Source organism: Microcebus murinus, chromosome X, assembly GCF_040939455.1.
Source record: "Microcebus murinus isolate Inina chromosome X, M.murinus_Inina_mat1.0, whole genome shotgun sequence".
NCBI classification, from domain to species: Eukaryota; Metazoa; Chordata; class Mammalia; order Primates; family Cheirogaleidae; genus Microcebus; species Microcebus murinus.
In genome coordinates this window covers 911,103-930,652 of record NC_134136.1, presented here as the reverse complement: position 1 = coordinate 930,652, position 19,550 = coordinate 911,103, and the positions used below count along the sequence as shown (strand labels likewise).

General features: G+C 37.8%; 1 protein-coding gene and 1 pseudogene across 1 annotated transcript in view; both read right to left on the bottom strand.

Moving 5' to 3' along the window:
• The window catches only part of ZC3H12B (zinc finger CCCH-type containing 12B), a 378,671-nt gene that overhangs the window by 151,554 nt on the left and 207,567 nt on the right, over positions 1-19,550 (bottom strand). The window lies entirely within an intron of this gene.
• Positions 12,464-15,924, bottom strand: LOC105866242 (putative gluconokinase pseudogene; annotated as a pseudogene).

The window sequence follows — 19,550 nt, the reverse complement described above, 5'->3', positions numbered from 1 at the left end:
TTTGCTCTTTTCTCTTGTTTCTCTGCTCTATCTCTGTGACGGTTTTATTTAGTTGGAGAGTGTTATCTTCAATCTCTGAGATTCTTTCTTCTGTTTGACCTACCCTGTTCTTAAGACTTTCCACTATCTTTTGTCGTTCCTTGAATTGATTCTTCATTTCCAGGAGTTCAGTTAAACTTTTCTTCATTGTGTCTATTTCTTTAGTGAACTTTCGTTCTAGATCCTGAAGGCTTTTTGTGGTTTCTTTGTGTTGGTTATTGAGTTGTTGCAGGTTGGTGAGTGTTCTTATGATCCACATACGAAATTCCTCTTCTGTCATTTTGGTTGCCTGATTTGGGTTGGTGTCCGTTTCTAGGGGGCTGGTGCTCCTCTTTGGGGGTGTGTTTTCCGTTTGGTTCTTCATATTTCCCGAGTTCCTTCACTGATTTCTTCCCATGTCGATCAGTTGTTGTTTCTTTCCTTTAGGTTTTTGTTTGGGTATTCACACACCTTGTTTAGTTTCTGAGGCGTTAGGTGGTGTCTGTGGGTGAGATTCGACCACTCCCTGTATAATGAGTCAGTGGGTGCCGTGAAAAGGCTGTGCAGGATGCCGTCCCTGTCAGTAGGTGGCGCTTGCTTGGAGGAACAGGCTATGCTGTTTTTGTGTCCTGTTATCAGCTCTTGTTCTGGGCGGAGCTGGGTTGGGTAAGCCTGCCCTCAGGCACCTCCAATGCCATTAGCAGGTGTCGAAGTTCTGTTCTCTGCTTCCAGAAAAAGCTGGCAGGATGGGGCTGGAATGGTCCTGCTCAGCCAGAAAGTCTGCTTCTGGGGGTGGGGCTGTCTGAGACCTGCAGTCTGGAGCAGGCCTCACTTCTTTCCACCCTCCCCAACTCTGCAGCTACTCCTGGGCCTCTGCCAGCAGGCCAGACCACACGCCACCAGGCCTCCCCAGATTGTTTTGCCGGCAGGGAGGTTCCCTGCGCAGGAACGCCACCTGGGCTGGGCGCACGGCCTCCCGTTGGGGGGAGGGTTGCCCTCTGGGACGCTGATCTGCCCCTGGAGGCACACACACCTCAGCAGGCTGTTCACAAATATCCCTTCTGTGCCCCCGGCAATGCAAGACCTCGGTGCACGGGATCTGGTCTGCAGGTCCGACCTCTGGGTCCCAGGGTACAAGATGTATCCCCACCAGGGAGAGGAGTTCCGGTCCCAATTCACCCACAGGGAGCCCAAGCTGTGTCTGTGTCTCTCAGCCTCTGAGTCGGCACCGTTCTCCTGGGAACACCGTGCCAGCAGCACCTGGGAGGGCTGGCAGATAGGGAGCTCACAGTCTGAGTTCCCCTTAGTCAGCTGTAGGGTCATAAAAGGGAAGGTCCCGTTCCCTGGAGGTGCCTCTGGCTGGTGGCTGTATTGTCTCTCTGGGCAGCCACGGGTAGGGTCGGCAGAGGGGAGAAGGAGGCAATATGGCGCCTGCCTCGTGGCTCGGGTCTGTGCACACGGAGGTGCCCCGAGGGATTTGGGAGCCTGGTGCCACATCCGCTACAGGCTCACTGCTAGCTGGTGGTGGCCGTCTCTGGGCTGGTGTCTGCAGGTCTCTCAACCCGTTGGGGAGCCCACCAGCAGTCCCAAATGCAGGGGAGGGGAAAGGTGATTTATCCACCTACCCTTCTCGCTGGTCTCTGGGCTGCTCTGGCGGTCTCAGCTTCCAGTTCTCCTCCGCAGCCTCCTCCTGTGGAGTCTCCCAGGGTCTCAGGTACCCCTCTTTCTGGCCCTCGTCTGCTGTATGCTCGCTTTCTTGCTTCTTTTTTCCTATTCTGCTAGAATCTGTGTTTTCTGCAGAGACACTCTTTCTGGTGGTGTTTCTCGTCCGCCATCTTGATCCTTCTCCAAATTTGTGATCTTTTAATAATTTTGATGTGGGCATATAACGCTACATACTTCCCTTTTAGCACTGCCTTTGCTGTATGCCAGGTTTGGATATTTTGTGTCACTATTTTCACTCACTTCTAGAATTTTTATAGTTTCCACCTTGTTTTCATCGTTGACTCAAAGATCATTCAGGGGTAGGTTGTTTAATTTCTATGTCTTTGTATAGTTTTGATAGTTCCTCTTGGAATTGATTTCTAGTTTTATTCCACTGTGATCTGGGAAGATATTTGATATGATTTTGAATTTTTAAAAATTTATCGAGACTTGCTTTGTTGTCTAGCATATTGTCTATTTCAGAAAAAGTACCATATGCTGATGAGAAGAACATATATTCTGCAGTTGTTGCATAGAATATTCTGTAAATGTCTGTTATGTCAACTTGTTCTACAGTCCAGTTTAATCCCAGTATTTCTTTATTTTCTGCATTGATGATCTGTCTAATGCTGCCAATGGAGTGCTGAAGTCCCACACTATTATTGTATTGTTATATATCTCTTTTCATAGGTATAGTAGTATTTGTTTTATGAATCTGGGTGCTCCAGTGTTAGGTATATATATAATTAGATTTTTATTTCTTTTTGCTGAATTGATCCTTTTATCATTTCATTATATAATGATCTTATTTTTCCTTTCTTTTTTTACTCTTGTTGATTTAATGTCTCTTTTACATAATGTAAATATAGGTACTCCTGCTCACTTTTGGTTTCCATTTGTGTGAAATATCTTTTTCCACCTGCTTAGCTTGAGTCTATGAAAAGCTTTGCCAGTTAATGGAGTTTCATGTAGGCAATATATGTTTGGATTGTGTATTTTTTATCCATTCCACCAATCTATATCTTTTAAGGAGGCTTTAGTCCATTTACATTCAAAGTTAATATTGATATGGGAGGTTCTATTCCTGTCATAGTGTTACCTAGTTGTTTTGTTTTCTCAGTTGTATAATTGTTTCATGAGACCTGCGAGTTTTATAGTTTCATGTATTTCTATGATAGTATCTACCTTTTGTTTCTCTACTGTGGCAAAGAACCTGCATCTGCGGAAAGAGATGGACCGGAACCCACAACTCAGCAGAAAGTAGTGGGACCTTCTCAGCTCCCACTCCCCTAATGTGGCCTATCTCCCTCTGGCGTGCAGCCATCACCAGCAGGCCAAACCAGCTAAGCCAGTTCCAAGCAGTCTGTGTTCAGATTGCAAAGCTGTCCCAGGCTGCGAGGCTCCCCCACCAGGGACAGAAACTGCAAGTCACAGACTTTCCAGGCTGTTCCTGTGAAGGGAGGGGGTGCTCCACTTTCATGCCACAGCACAAACCCACACCAGAATCTTTTCTCAGTTCTGACCATGAGGGCTCCATCTCCACTTGAAATCAGATTGTAGATCTCATTCACATGCCCCTCAATTACAGAATCTTTTCTCAGTTCTGACCATGAGGGCTCCATCTCCACTTGAAATCAGATTGTAGATCTCATTCACATGCCCCTCAATGACATGATTGAGCCATGGGGGGATGGGATCAGGCTCCATACATTTAAGCACTGATTATGATAGGGCCGGGTGGGCTGGTTCCAGACTGCCAATGAAACACTCAGGCTGGTCAATAGCAGTTGTGATGCAACTCTGCTACCCGAAATGGAATGCCCCCTCTCCATGGAAGCAGCTATGCAGGCAGCTGGTGGGGGCTGGGGGGCCGGTGATGGGTGTATGGTCCAGATGCCCCTTGGTCCAGTAGCCCACAGCTGTGGTAGCACAACTTGGGCATGTAAGAGTACCCAGTCTCCTCTCTCCTTCCCTGGCTCAGCAGCCTGCAGTGGCAGAGGTGGCCTCGGCAGGACTCAGAGCCTTGAGAGATGGGCTCCTAGAATGGCTCCACACAGCAACTGCCCAGTGTTCAGAAGCCTGTAAAACTCCACAAGTTCGAGCAGTGCCTCTGTATAATTTTCATGCAGCTCCCTATGCCAGCGTGGAGGCCTAGAAGAGTTGAAGAGATGTTCTGTAGCTAGGATTATAAAGGTCCACGGCGGAACTGGGTCTCTCACTTAACCCTTCCCTGAGCCCATATCCAAGGGCTCACTCAAGGCTCACAACAAACCTGAGCAGGCAGCCCCACTTCTCTTTCCTTTGCCCTTGATGTGTCCTCTCTGTTATATTCCAGCATTCTTTCCCAATCTATTCAAACTGTGGGTACCTTCTTGATATTTTGGTTCTTCTCCGTGAGGTGGACACCAGCTGCACCTACTTGGCAATCTTGTTGTATTTCCCCTGAACAATGATGTATTTTAAAACGACTGTACATTGTCCTAGACTACAAATTCACATGTTAGACTGCTTGATATTGTCTCACAGATAACTAAGGGCATGGTCATTTTTCCCCTAGATTATTTCCTTCTGTGATTCATTATAGATTGTTTGTCTTGCTATGTTTCCAATTAAGTGATTGTTTATTCTTCATTGCATAATTGGCTGTAGAGCCCCTCAAATTTTTAAAGTTCTAATATTGCATTTCTTAGTTCCCAAATTTCCATTAGGTTATTTTTGCCTTGACTATTTATTTATCTGCATATAAAGTTCATATTTCCTTTATGTCCTTGAGCATATTTCTAATAGACATTTTAAAGTCTTTGAGAATTCACAATCCAGGCACTTGAGGGTGTTTTTCTTTTGACCGATTTTTTTTCCTAATTTGTAGTCACATATTTCTGCTTTTCAGGTTTAGTAATTTATTATTAGATAGTAGACATTATGTTTACATTTTTCAATATCTGGAGTGTTACATTACTTTAATGACTGTCAACTACTTTTAACATCTTTATTGAGAAAAAACTAGATAAAAAATACACAACATATTTAAATTCTTCAATTTGATAAGTTTTAGCATATTTCTACACCCAGAATACTATCACAACAATCAAGAAAGTGAATATATCCACTGTTCTCAATGGTTTCCTCATACTTCATTGTAGTCTATCCTTCCTGCCAGTCCCAATTCTCCATCCCCAGGCAACCACTTAACTTCTTTCTGTCATGATAGATTAGCTTGAATTTTCCATTATATAATTTTATATAAATGGAATAACACAGCAAATACTCTATTTTGTCTAGTTTCTTTCAATCAGCATAATCATTTGAGATTTATCCAATATGTAGCATGTATCAGTAACAATTCCTTTTTACTGCTCAGTGGTATCCTATTGTAGGAATATATAATAACTTTGTTATTTATTCACCTGTTAATAGACCTTTGGGTTATTTTCATTTTCACAAGTACAATTGCTATTAATATTTGTATACAAGTCTTTGTATGCACATATACTTTCATTTCTATTGGGTAAATATCTAAGAGTGCAACAGTTGATCAAAGTAAGTGTACATTTAACATTTTAATAATGCCAAACTTTCCCCCTACGTGTTGGACGAATTTACATTTCCACTAGCCATGTATGGGAGTTCTAGTTGCTCTAAACCTAGTCAAGAGTTCTTATGATCAACTTTTAAATTTAAGACAGTTTAATAGTTGTGTGATGTTATCTCATTGTAGTTCTAATTATATTTCTTTAATGCGTAATGATGTTCAGCATTGTTTCATATGTTTAACTGTCATCTCCATATCTTCATGATAAAGCACATGTTCAAGATTGTTGCCCATTGTGTACTTGGTTCTTTGCTTACTTATTATTCAGATTTGATATATCCTGTATTGTACTTGTGAAGTATAAATATTTTCTCCCAATCCATAGCTTGTCTTTACATTCCTTCATAAATGTTTTTCACATAGCAGAAAAAATAATTTTGATGAGTTCCAAATAATTAATTATTTTCAATTATGGATAATTATTTTGGTGTCAGATCTAATAAAATTTGTCTAACCTAAGACTGTAAAAATAATCTCTCATATTTTCTTTTGAAAGTTTATCTTTTAATTTTTCACTTTATGTTTATGTTTATGTTCCATTTTTTATAATCTTTTTTTAAATTTCAGCGTATTATGGGGGCAAAACGTTAAGGTCATGTATATTGCCTACCCTGCTTCCCCCCTCGAGTCAGAGCTTCAAGCGTGTCCATCCCCTAGATGATGTGCATCACACTCACTCATTATGTATGTATATACCCATCCCCTGCCCCCGTCCCATCTGCCTGATGCCTGAAAAATGTTATTCCTATATGTGCACTTAGGTGTTGATCAGTGAAACCAATTTGCTGGTGAGTACATGTGGTGCTTATCTTTCCATTCTTGGGATGCTTCACTTAGTAGAATGGGTTCCAGCTCTTTCCAGGAAAATACAAGAGGTGCTATATCACCGTTGTTTCTTGTAGCTGAATAGGACTCCATGATATACATATACCACATTTTATTAATCTACTCGTATTGATGGGCACTTGGGTTGTTTCCACATCTTTGCAATTGTGAATTGTGCTTCAATAAAAATTTGAGTGCAGGAGTCTTTTTTATAGAATGTCTTTTGTTTTTTTGGATAGATGCCAAGTAATGGGATTGCTGAATAAAATGGTAGATCTACTTGTATTTCTTTAAGATATCTCCATATTGCTTTCCATAGAGGTTGCACTAGTTTGCAGTTCCACTACCAGTGTATGAGTGTTCCTATCTCTCCTCATCCACCGCAACATTTATTGTTTTGGGACTTTTTGACAAAGGCCATTCTCACAGGAGATAAGTGATATCTCATTGTGATTTTGATTTGCACTTCTCTGATGATTAGAGATGTCGAGCATCTTTTCATATGTTTCTTGGCCATTGTTCTGTCATTTTTTAAAAGTTTCTGTTCATGTCCTTAGCCCACTTTTTGATAGGGTTGTTCGATTTTTTTCTTGCTGATATTCCTGAGTTCTATATAGATTCTAGTTATCAGCCCCTTATCAGATATGTAGCATGTGGACATTTTCTCCCATTGTGTAGGTTGTCTGTTCGCTTTTGTGACAGTTTCTTTGGCTGTGCAGAAGCTTTTTAGTTTGATCAGATCCCGTTTATTTATTTTTGTTGTTGCTGTGATTGCCTTTGGGGGCTTCTTCATAAATTCTTTGCCTACGCCAATGTCTGAAGACTATTTCCAACATTTTCCTTTAGAATTCTAGTAGTTTCACACCTTAGGTTTAAGTCTGTTACCAAGTATAAGTTGATATTTGTGAGAGGTGAAAGGCATGGATCCTGCTTCAGTCTTCTACATGTGGCCATCCAGTTTTCCCAGCACCATTTATTGAATAAGGATTCTTTTCCCCAGTGTATGTTTTTGTCTGCTTTGTCAAATATTAGATGGTTATATGAGGATGGTTTTATGTACGGGTTCTCAGTTCTGTTCCACTGGTCAATGTCCCTGTTCTTGTGCCAATCCCAAGCTGATTTAATTATTATAGCCTTGTAGTATAGTTTGAAGTCTGGTAAATTGATACCTCCCATTTTGTTTTTATTGCCTAGGATTGCTTTTGCTATATGTGGTCTTCTCTGGTTCCATATGAAGCATAACATTATTTTTTCTATATCTGTGAAAAATGATGATGGTATTTTGGTAGGGATTGCATTGACTCTGTAGATCATTTTGGGTAGTGTGGACATTTTAACAATGTTGATTCTACTGACCCACAAGCATGGTATGGTTCTCCTCCTGTTTATGTCCTCTGCTATTTCCTTCCTCAGTGTTTCGTAGTTCTCCCTGTAGAGGTATTTTGCCTCCTTAGTTAAATATATTCCTAGGTACTTTATGTTCTTTGTTGCTATTGTGAAGGGTATTGAGTCTTTGATTTGGTTCTCGGTTTGACCGTTATCGGCGTATATGAATGCCTCTGATTTGTGTGTATTGATTCTGTATCGTGAGAGTTTACCGAATTCATATATCAATTCAAGGAGTCTCTTGGTTGAATTCTTGGGGTTTTCTAGATATAATATCATATCATCAGCAAAGAGTGAGAATTTGATCTCTTTTGACCTCATTTGGATGCCTTTAATTCCACTCTGGTTCTAATTTCTATAGCCAGTACTTCCAGCACTATGTTGCATAGGAGTGGAGATAGTGGGCAACGTTGCCTTGTTCAAGTTCTAAGTGGGAATGCTTTCAACTTTTCCCCATTCAGTATGATATCGGCTGTGGATTTGTCATATATGGCTTGTATCATTTTTAGGTAAGCCCAGTCTATGCATATTTTTTAAGTGTTCTTATCATAAAAGGTTTTTTAATTTTGTCAAATGCTTTTTATGCATCTGTTGAGAGAATCATATGGTCTTTGTTTTAGCTTCTGTTTATGTGGTGAATTACATTTATAGATTTGTGTATGTTGAATCATCCCTGCATCTCTGGGATGAAGCCGGCTTGGTTGTGATTTATTATTTTCTTGATAAGCACCTGGTTGTTCCATATTGAGTTAAACTTTGAACATTTTTTTTTTTAACTTTGAACATTTTGAGATTCAAATTTTTTGCATATGGCTGTTCAATTATTCCACCACCATTAGTTGAATAAACTGTATTTTTTCCATGAAATTTCACTTTTTGAAAATTAGTCAATTATTTGTATGTAGGTCTACTTCTGGACTCGCTGTGGTATCCTTTTGAGAAATTCATCTACACTCATGCCAATATCACAGTCTATGTTTACACTGTTTATCAAAAAAAAAGTTTTGGCTCTTCTAGATATTTTGCAATTACAAATTAATTTTAAAATCAGTTTGTCAATTTATTTTTTTTTAAGTCTGCTGAAAATTTGATTGAGATTGCATGGAATGTATTGTATGTCAATTTGTGTAAAATTGACATCTTAACAAAATAGAGTTCTAATTTATGAATACTGTATCTCACTTCATATTATTTGGTCTTCTTTAGTTGCTCTCAGCAATGTTTTATTTTCAGTGTACAGGTCTTGCACCTCTTTTGTCAGACTCACTAAGTATTTGGTATTTTTTATGCTACTATAGTGTCAGTATTTCAAATTGTGATTATTAATTGCTGGCATGTAGAAATACATTTGATTTTTGTAAACTGACCAAGCATCCTTGAAGCTTTCATGCTCTATGATACTGAATAGAAGCTCTAGTATAATGTTAAATATAAATGGTGCAGTGGAATTCTTACTTTGTTGTTGATTCTAGTAGGAAAGCATTCAATCTTTCTACATGTTTGGAAATCAGAAGGTATGAGGTCTTCAGTTTTGTTCTTATTGCTCAAAATTGCTTCAGTGATTTGGGATCCTTGGTGTCTATATACATTATTTATCATTTTGTATTTCCATAAAAGGGACACTGGTATACAAAGAGGAGTTGTATTATATCTGTAAAATGCTTTAGGTAAACAGGGTTAAGTCTTCCAAGCCATGGACATTGGACATATTTCCATTTATTTCTGTCCTCTTTAATTTCTTCCTTACATGTTCAGTAGAATTCACTAGTAAAGCCATCTGGTCCTGGGATTTTCTTTGTTGGGAGATTTTAATATTATTGATTTAATCTCCCCACAAGTTACAGGCCTCTTCATATTTTCTATTTCTTCATGATTCAGTCTTGGTAGTTGGTATGTTTCTAGGAATCTATCTATTTCTTCTAGGTTATTTAGTTTGTTGACATATAATTACTTATAGTTGTCTCTTATGATCCTTTCATTTCAGTGACACCAGTTGTAATGTGTCCTCTTTCATTTCTGCTTTTATTTGTCTTCTCTCTTTTTTTCTTAACAGCCTACCTATGAGTTTTTCAACTTAAACCTTTCAGAAAATCACTTCTGCATCTATTGAGAGGATTATATGGTCTTTGTTTTTGCTTCTATTCATGTTGTGACTCACATTTATAGATTTGCACATGTTGAACTATCCTTGCATTTCTTGTATGAAGCCTACTTGATCATCGGGGATTATTTTTTGATGTGCTCTTGAATTCAGTTTGCTAGTATTTTATTGAGGATTTTTTCATCTGTATTCATAAGGGATATTGGTCTGTAGTTTTTTGTTGTTGTTGTCGTTGTTGTTGTATCCTTTCCTGGCTTTGGTAACAAGGTGATACTAGCTTCATAGACTGAGTTGGGGAAGATTCCCTCCCTCTCAAGTTAAAGGGTAAATTCAGCCACTGATCAAGGTGTGAGTGGAATGGGAGTTGCAAGATCCACCATGATGCAGAGGGAACACTTGCAGTCTCCTGGTAAGACATCCCTACTTTTTAAATTCATATTTTGAATAGGTAATAAATATCTTTTTCATTGTGTCCTTTCCTGGCTTTTGTGTCAAGGTGATATTGGCTTTGTAGAATGAGTTGGGGAGGATGTCATACTTCTCTATGTTATTAAATAATTTCTGTAGTATAGGGACCAGTTCTTCTTTGTAGTTCTGCTAAAATTGAGCTGCGGAACTATCTGGTCCAGCACTGCTTTCTCTTGGGAGATTTTTTATTACTGCTTCAATTTTGTTACTTGATATTGCTCTATTCAGGAGTTCTATTTCTTCCTGATTGAGCCTAGGGAGGTTGTGTGTTTCTAAGAATTTGTCCATTTCCTCAATGTTTACAAGTTTATGTGTATAGAGATTTTTATAGTATTCAGAAATGATATTTTGCATTTCTGTGGCAATATCTCCTTTTTCATTTCTATCTATTTATTTATTTCAGGATATTATGGGGGTACAAATATTTTGATTACATGTTGTGACTTTGGGACACCCAAACCATGATTTTGGTGTGCCTTTCCCTCCTACAATGCTCACTGTGTCCATTAGTTGTTTTCATTTCTGATTGAGTTTATTAGGGTCATTTTATGTTTCTGGTTAATATAGCAAGAGCTCTGTTGATTTTATCTTTTCAAACAACCAACTTTTTGTTTCATTAATCTTCTGTATAATTCTTTCATTATCAATTTCCTTTAGGTCTGCTCTGACCATAGTTATTTCTTTTCTTCTGCTGGGTTTAAGATTGATTTGCTCTTTCTCTTCCAGTTCCTTGAGACAATTCATGACATTGTTGATTTGTGATCTTTCTTTCTTTTAGATGTAGGCATTTATGGCTCTGAATTTTCCTCTTATGACTGCTTCTGCTGAATCCCACAGATTTCGATAATTTGCCCAATGTCACCACTTTTGTTCAACATAGTGCTGGAAGTCCTAGCAAGAGCAATCAGACAAAAGAAGGAAATCAATGGCATCCAAATAGGGAAAGAAGAGGTCAAACTATTGTTCTTTGCTGACCATATGATCTTATATCTAGAAAACTCCAAATATTCTTCCAACAAACTACTGGAATTGCTAAACAAATTGAGCAAAGTCTCAGTTTAAAAATCAATGTACAGAAATTAGTAGCATTCCTATACACCAACAATAGTCAAGCTGAGAATCAAATCAAATACTCAATATCTTTCACAATAGCAATAAGGAAAATAAAATACCTAGGAATATGTTTAAATAAGAAGGTGAAAAACACACTTATAACTTTTACTCAAATTATACAAAAGCAATTAATGTAACCAAAATGTTTAAATCCCTGTAACATTCTAGAAAAAAAACCCAACATCTTTAGTTTCATTGATTTTTCTATTCTCTATTTCCATTTATATCTGCTCTAATATCTTTTTAAATTTTTCTTTTAAATTATTATGAATATAAAATTGTTGTATTATATTTATACCCTCTCCCCCCCACCGTTCCTAGCCTCTGATAACCACTCTACTCTCTACCTCCATAAGTTCAAATTTTTAGTTCCAACACATGAGTGAGAATATTTATTACTTGTTTTTCTGTGCCTCACTTATTTTGCTTAACATAATGTCCTTCAGTTCCATCTATATTGTTGCAAATTACAGGATTTCATTGTTTTTATGGTCAAATAATATTCCATTGTGTGTATGTCCCATATTTTCTTTATGCACTCATCTGTTGATTGATACTTAACGATTCTACATTTTGGCTACTGTGAACAGTGCTATAAATATAGGACAGCAGCTGTCTCTTCAATACACTGATTTCCTTTCTTTTGGGTATATGCTCAGTAGTGGGATTGCTGGATCATATGGTCATTCTAGTTTGAGTTTTTGAAGAGCCTTCACACTGTTAACCATCGTGGCTGTGCTCATTTATATTTCTACCAATAGTGTACAGGGCTGTCCTTTCTCCACGTCCTCACCAGCAGCTATTATTACCTTTCTTTTTGATAAAAGTCATTTTATCTGGGGCAACATGTTATCTCATTGTAGTAATCTTTGTTATTTCTTTCCTTCTACTAACTTCAGGCTTAATTTGTTCTTCTTTCTATAGTTCTTTGAGGTGTATGTTAGGTTATTTGAGATCTTTCTTTTCTTTTCTTTTTTTCCCTTTATTTTATCATATTATGGGGGTACAAATATTGTTAGGGTTACATATATTGCCCCTGCCATTCCTCCCCCCCACCCCCTGCCTTGTCAAAACATAAGCGTGTCCAACCCCCAGGTGGTGCACATCGCACTTATTTTGTAAGTATATATCCTTCCCCTCCTGCCCACTCCCATCTGCCCACCACTCGATAAAAGTTTTTTTTTTCTTTTTTTTGACCTTTTGGTTACATTGTATATCTTTGCCTTTCCCTACAAAGGGTTAGAGGTATTCCCTGCCCCCCCCACAATGCTCACCACAACCCTAAGATGAGTATCTCCCCCTCACCCAAACCCTGGTGAGCACTACCACCATTTGAACACCATAGTTTTAGTCAGTCAGTACCAATTTGATGGTGTGTAGATGTGGAGCCCATTTTCTTGATCTTGTGTCATCTCACTGTGGATAACGGGCTTAAGCTTAATCCAGGATAGCATAAACGGTGCTAGCTCACTGTCATTTCTTAGAATTGAGATCTTTCTTTTCTTTAATGTAGGTGTTTATTGGTATAAGCTTCCCTCTAAGTACTGCTTTTGCTACATTCCATAAGGTTTGGTTTTCATTTTCATTTGTCTCAGTTTCTAATTTCCTTTTCAAATTCTTTGATCCACTGCTTTCTCAATAGTTTGTTAATTTCCACATAATTGTAAATTTTCCCATTTTTCTTTTGCTATTGATTTCTACTTTATTCCATTATAGTCAGAAAAGAAATTATATGATTTTAATCTTCTCAGCTTCTTAAGGCTTGTTTTGTGTCCTAATATGTGATCAATCATGAAGAATGTTTTGTGTGTACTTTAGAAGAAAATATATTTTACTCTTGTTGGGCGTAATGTTCTGTATATATGTGTTAGGTCCATTTGGTCTACAGTGTTGTTCAAGTTCAATATGTCTTTATTCATTCTTCTGTCTGGATATTCTACCAACTGTTGAAATTGGGCTAGCAAAGTGTCCTATTATTATTGTATGCATGTCTATTACTCTCTTAAGTTCTGTCAATGTAGCTTTATATATTTTGGTGCTTGGATGATGGGCACATATAAATTTATAATTGTTATATCTTCCCAGTGAACTGACAATTTATAATTATATAATGTCCCTTTTTGTCACTTAAGAATCTTTTTAAGTTAAAGTCTTTGCTTTCTTTTGGTTATAATTTGCATGGATTATCTTTTTTTCCCTTTCTGGACTTTGAGCCTATTTGTGCCCTTATATCTGAAGTAAATCTTTTCACAGTGAGATGATCATTTGCAAGCCACAAAGAAGCCCACACTAGAACTCAGCCATACTAACACCCTAATTGCAGACTTCTTGTCTCCAGAACTGTGAGAAAATAAATTTGTTGTGTAAGCCAAAAAATCAAGTAAATCTTTTGTTCTTGGATCTTTTAAAAAATCCATTCAGTAATTCTATGTCTTTTAACTGGGGAGTTTACATTTAAAGTATTATCTATAGGTAATGTCTTACTAGTGCCATTTTATTGTTTCCTATCTTTCTTATGGTTTTTTTGTCCTTCTTTTTCCCATGCCATCTTCATTTGTGTTTCATTGATTTTTGTAATTGATGTGCTTTAATTTCCCCTTACTTCTGTGTATTTTTGTAGGTTTTTCTGTGGTTATCATGGTGCTTACATAAACAACTTATAGTTATGACAGTATATTTGAAGTTGATATCAACTTTACTTCAATTGCATACAATAACTCTGTACTTTTAGTTCTTTCTCCATGCACTATGTTGATGTCACAATTTACATAGTTTATATTGTGTATCCATTAACTTATTCTTACACTATTATTTTTAAACTGGCATCTTTTAACTTTTTATTCTTGAACCCAAAGTGATGTACCTGCAACTGTTACAGTATTACAATATTCTGTGATTGTTTATTTATTTACTTGTACCTGTGAGTTTTATACTCTCCTATGCATTCATGTTGTTTAGCATCATTTTGTTTAAATTTTAAGAACTCCCTTTTGCATTTCTTTTTCTTTTTTTTGGGGGGGGGAGTTTGCCAAGCTTCATTTATTTGTAAAGATACAGCCATGAGCAAGAATGTTCTAAACATGATTTCCATCATTGATTACAGAATTTCCTCTGATCATTTCATTGGGTCACAGATGAATTTAAACTTGACTTTTAAAGTTCCCTCTCCCTCTTCTCTGCATGTACCGGCACGTGATTCCTAAAAATATATCCAAACAAGTCTACCTTGACACATTGTGGTTTGTTCACCATAGAAATTAGAATACAGCAAGAGCCAGGAGACTGGAACAATGTTTGAGATGGGATAGAGATTTACGCCTAATTCTGTCCAGACCATTGCTACAAAATGATTTTCATTTAATTTTTAGAGTTTCCATAATTGTAGCAATTATCTCTGGAAGATTTTTGTCCACACTTATTTGGACAAAATATTCTGGAAACAAAAAAAAAAATTTCTGGAGCTACTGGGGGCTCCAGAGTCTCAAACTGGGACTGCAGTAACTCAGGGGGCATAAAATGTCCTTTTCTTTGGAGTAAGTTTCCAGAGATGACCTCAAACGACCCGCTCAGGTCACCTGACTTCTCTTCCTTTCCCAACTCTTCACTCATCAGAGCTGAAGCCTCTTTTCCTCTTATTAAGATGTCTCTGAACATTTTATTCAGGGCTGAACAGGCTAGAACCATGCACTGTCCTGAGGTTACATCTCTTAGTAAAATGTCATGCAAATTGCAAAGCCATGGAATCCTGTCCTGGTCGTTCAGCGGAATCCCTCTTTTCATCTTCACTCGATTCTCCTCTGGGTGGTAGTTGTCAGCATCATAGAATTTCCATCCCAGCTCGGATGCCAGCAGGGCACCCATGGTCAATTTACTTCCCCTAGTGGCTCACACCCATCACCAGCAGTGTGTCCGGTGCTGCTACATCCCAGCTCAGCTCTTTTCTGTCGCCTCTGCATTTCTTATAGGACACATCCAGGGGAAATGAACTCTCTGAGCTTTTGATTGTCAGGGAAAGCCTTTACTTATTTTTCAGTTTTGAAATATAGTTTTGGCAGGTATACTCTCCTTGTTTGGAGGATTTTCTTTTACCATTTTGAATATATCATCACACTCACTTATGTTTTTCAATGTTTCCACTGAGAAATTCACTGATAATCTTGTTAGTCTCTTTTATGTGACAAGTCACATTTCTCTTGCTGCTTTCAAAGTTTTCTCTGTGTTTCTGATCTTTGACAATATGATGCTAATATGGCTTTCTGTGGACTTATTTGGGTTCAACTCATTTGAGGACCACTGGTCTTCCTGGATCTGGATGTGAATTTCCCACCCACCAGGTTTGAGAAGTTTTCATCCATTATTTCTTTGAATAAGTGTTTACCCATTTCTCTTTCTCTTCTCCCTCTGGGACTCCATAATGCATATGAGGAACTTCAGAGAGTTTGTGAAAAAATGTAATTAAGAGATAAAAATAAAAAAATATAAACTTTATTTCTCAATATAAGCTCCATCAAGGTCAAGACACTTCTGTAAGTGATGACACCAGTCATTTAGTGCATCCCTAAATAAATTAGTGTCCTGAGAATTTAACCATGTCAGCACAGTATTTTTTACATTATTAACTGAAGCAAAATGGGTGCCCTTTACAGATTATTTTATTTTATTTTATTTATTTTAGCATCTTATGGGGGTACAAATGTTAACGTTACATATATTGCCCATGCCCCCTCCCCCCCTCGAGTAAGAGCTTCAAGCATGTCCATCCCCCAAACGTTGTACACCTTACTGATTTGGTTGTATATACCCATCCCCTCCTCCCCTTCCTGACACCTGATAAATGTTACTCCTATATGTCCACTTAAGTGTTGATCCGTTAATACCAATTTGCTGGTGAGTACATGTGGTGCTTGTTTTTCCATTCTTGAGATACTTCACTTAGTAGAATGGTTTCCAGCTCTATCCAGGAAAATACAAGAGGTGCTATATCACCATTGTTTCGTAAAGCTGAGTAGTACTCCATGGTATACATATACCACATTTTATTAATCCATTCATGAATTGGTGGGCACTTGGGTTGTTTCCACAGCTTTGCGATTGTGAACTGTGCTGCTATAAACATTCGAGTGCAGGTGTCTTTTTCATAAAGTGACTTTTGATCTTTTGGGTAGATGCCCAGTAGTGAAATTGCTGGATCAAATAGTAGATCTACTTGTATCGCTTTGAGGTATCTCCATATTGTTTTCCACAGAGGTTGAACTAGTTTGCAGTCCCACCAGCAGTGTAGGAGTGTTCCTCTCTCTCCGCATCCACACCAGCATTTATTGTTTGGGGACTTCTTTTTGTTTCCTAATTTAAAAAAAATCTGTACAAAATAGGAGCTACAGATTTTTAAAATTAGGAAACAAAAAGAAGTCAGAAAGAGGCAAATCAGGAAAGTAAGGTAGATGTCTAATGGTGTCTCATCAAAACTCTAAAAAACTTTGCCTTTGTTTGGTGACAGGAATGAGCAGAAGCATTGTCATGATGGACAAGAACTCTTTGATGTCGATTTCCTGGACAATTTTTTGCCTAAGCTTTGGCCAACTTTCTCGAAGCACTCATATTATAAGCACATGTTATCATTCTTTGGTCCTCCAATAAATCAACAAGCAACATTCCTCAAACATCTCCCCATATTGTTGCCATGACCTTTGCTCTTGATTGGTTTGCTTTGCTTTGACTGGACCACTTCCATGTCTTGGAAGCCATTGCTTTGATTGTGCTTTGTCTTTACGATCATACTGGTAAAGCCATATATTGTAACATCTGTTACAATTTTTTGAAAAAATGATTCAGGATCTTGATGCTGGTTGTTTAAAACTTTCATTGAAAGCTATGCTCTTGTCTGCAGTTGACATGGGCATAATGGTGTTGGCACCCATTGAGTGGGAAGTTAGCTCAACTTTAATTTTTCAGCCAGAATTGTGTAAGCTGAACCAATTGAAATGTCTGTTGTGTTGGCTATTGTTTATGCTGCTAGCCAAAGGTCCTCTTCAATTTAGGTCATGTACGAGATGAATTTTTTTCTTTGTAAATTGTTGTGGATGGTTTGCTGCTATGGGCTACATCTTCAATATCATCTTTACCCTTCTTAAAGTGACTTATGCATTTGTAAACTACTAATTTCTTTGGCCTTTTATCCCTGTAAACTTTTTATGAAGTATCAATGATTTCACCATTCTTCCACCCAACCATCATGTATTTTATGTTTGTTCTTGCCTTAATTTTAGCAGAATTCATGCTGCTCTGATACAGGCTCTGTTCATACTGATACCTCACCCCTTTTAATGCCTCAAAGCAGATCCTATTAAGATATGTAATAATAAGTTAGGATGAGTTTTTTTAATGAGAATTTTTTTGAAACCCATGCATAGCTTTTTTTCATAATAAACATTTTCCATGAACATATTGAAGATCTCTCATATATTGGTTGGCTTGATCATGTCCCATAAGTCCCTTAAGCTTTATTCACTCTTTTTCATTCCTTTTTCTACTCTGACCAAATAATTCCCAGTGCCCTGTCTTCTACTTCACTGATCATTTCTTCTGTTTAGTCTGCTGTTGAAACCCTCTAGTGAATGTTTTAGTTCAGTTTTTGTATTCTTTAGCTCCACAATGTCTGTTTGACACTTTTTAAAATTTTGAAACCAAATACTTAATATTTTATTTAAATTGTGTCAAGACAATTTCAAGCAAATGCTAAAACAAGACACTCTTCTTAAACTCCAGCCACACTGTTAGTGGTAATAATGGTGCCAGTCAGTTGGTGTTATCTCAATTGTCTAGTGTTTATCATATCATCAATTTTCAGAATGTCTCAGAGGGTTTTAGTCATTAGGATCAGAGCACTGGCTGAAAACAACAAAGGTTGGACTAACATTTCCTCTAAAATGTTAAAAAATACCACTCTTCTGGACATTAATGCTTGTAGTTTTCTCTCCTTTTGCATACCAGTTTTTTAGTTCTGTTGTTGTAAAAATGGGACCCAAATCAGAGTTTTCAACTAGTGTAGATGGAATGACTCCCACAGCATCTATAAAATCATGAATGCAGAATGATTCCATAACTCTCAATGTTCATGAATATTCAATTAATTGTAGGGGTAACTCTGATTTCTGGAATACCACCTCCTGCAGTAAGAGCTCTATTCTTCACTAAACAGTGAGTAACAAACACATAGGGTATCATAAATAGAGTACTAAGCTTTTAATCATCAATTCTTTAGAGCCATGAACAAGAACTGTAACTTTTTTTTTTGAGACAGAGTTTCACTCTGTTGCCCTAGCTAGAGTGCCATGGCATCAGCCTAGCTCACAGCAATCTCAAACTCCTGGGCTCAAGTGATCCTCCTGCCTCAGCCTCCGGAGTAGGTGGGACTACAGGCATGCACCACCATGCCCGGCTAATTTTTTCTATATATTTTTAGTTGGCCAATTAATTTCTTTCTATTTTTAGTAGAGATGGGGTCTTGCTCTTGCTCAGGCTGGTCTCAAACTCCTGACCTCAAGCGATCTTCCCCCTTCGGCCTCCCAGAGTGTTAGGATTACAGGCGTGAGTCACTGCACCTGGCCAGAACTGTAACTTTTTACCCAGGGCTTGCACAGCCTTAAATCTTGGGTAATTTGCCAGAACCATTTATACTGACATCCTTGGATAACTGGCAAGAACTCAGTATATCAGCAGTGAATTGGTGAATATGAGCTACTGGCTTGTTTCCAATTGTTTTACAAATAAATTGAATGTCTTCTCTTTCAATATCCCTAATTGCCATAATATTCACTTTGTTTAGAAAATGTAACACAAAATGACCAAGAGCATCCCCTAGAATGCACTTCTGTATGAGGAGGACATTACATCCTGTTTTAAAATTTTACTTTATTAAATTTAGCTTACAGGCTCTTTACTCTCAGAGCATTTGGTCCATCTGGGTAAGTCAGAAATTATTTAATTATACATATCTGTTTTAGGAGCAAATAAGCAAAACTGAATAAGCCCAATTTTAGCCTTTTCAACTCTGGCTATGCCATATTTTGCTACCTTTTGGGTGAGAACCAGCCCTTGTGCCACCTCATAGTCATCAATTGTCCCACCAAATTTCTTAACCATTTAAAAATCTCCTAAGATCTACACTGGTAGCTGTGGCTAGAGCAACCACTTTAAGTATTGTATTTACATTTATTGGAGAAAGTAGACTTCAATGTTGAAAGATAACCTTTGAGTTCAATGATGTGGTAGTACTCTTTAACAAAGTTTCTCTGTAACTCAGTTCGATAGATCAAGACATGTTAATTAAAATTTTAATACCCT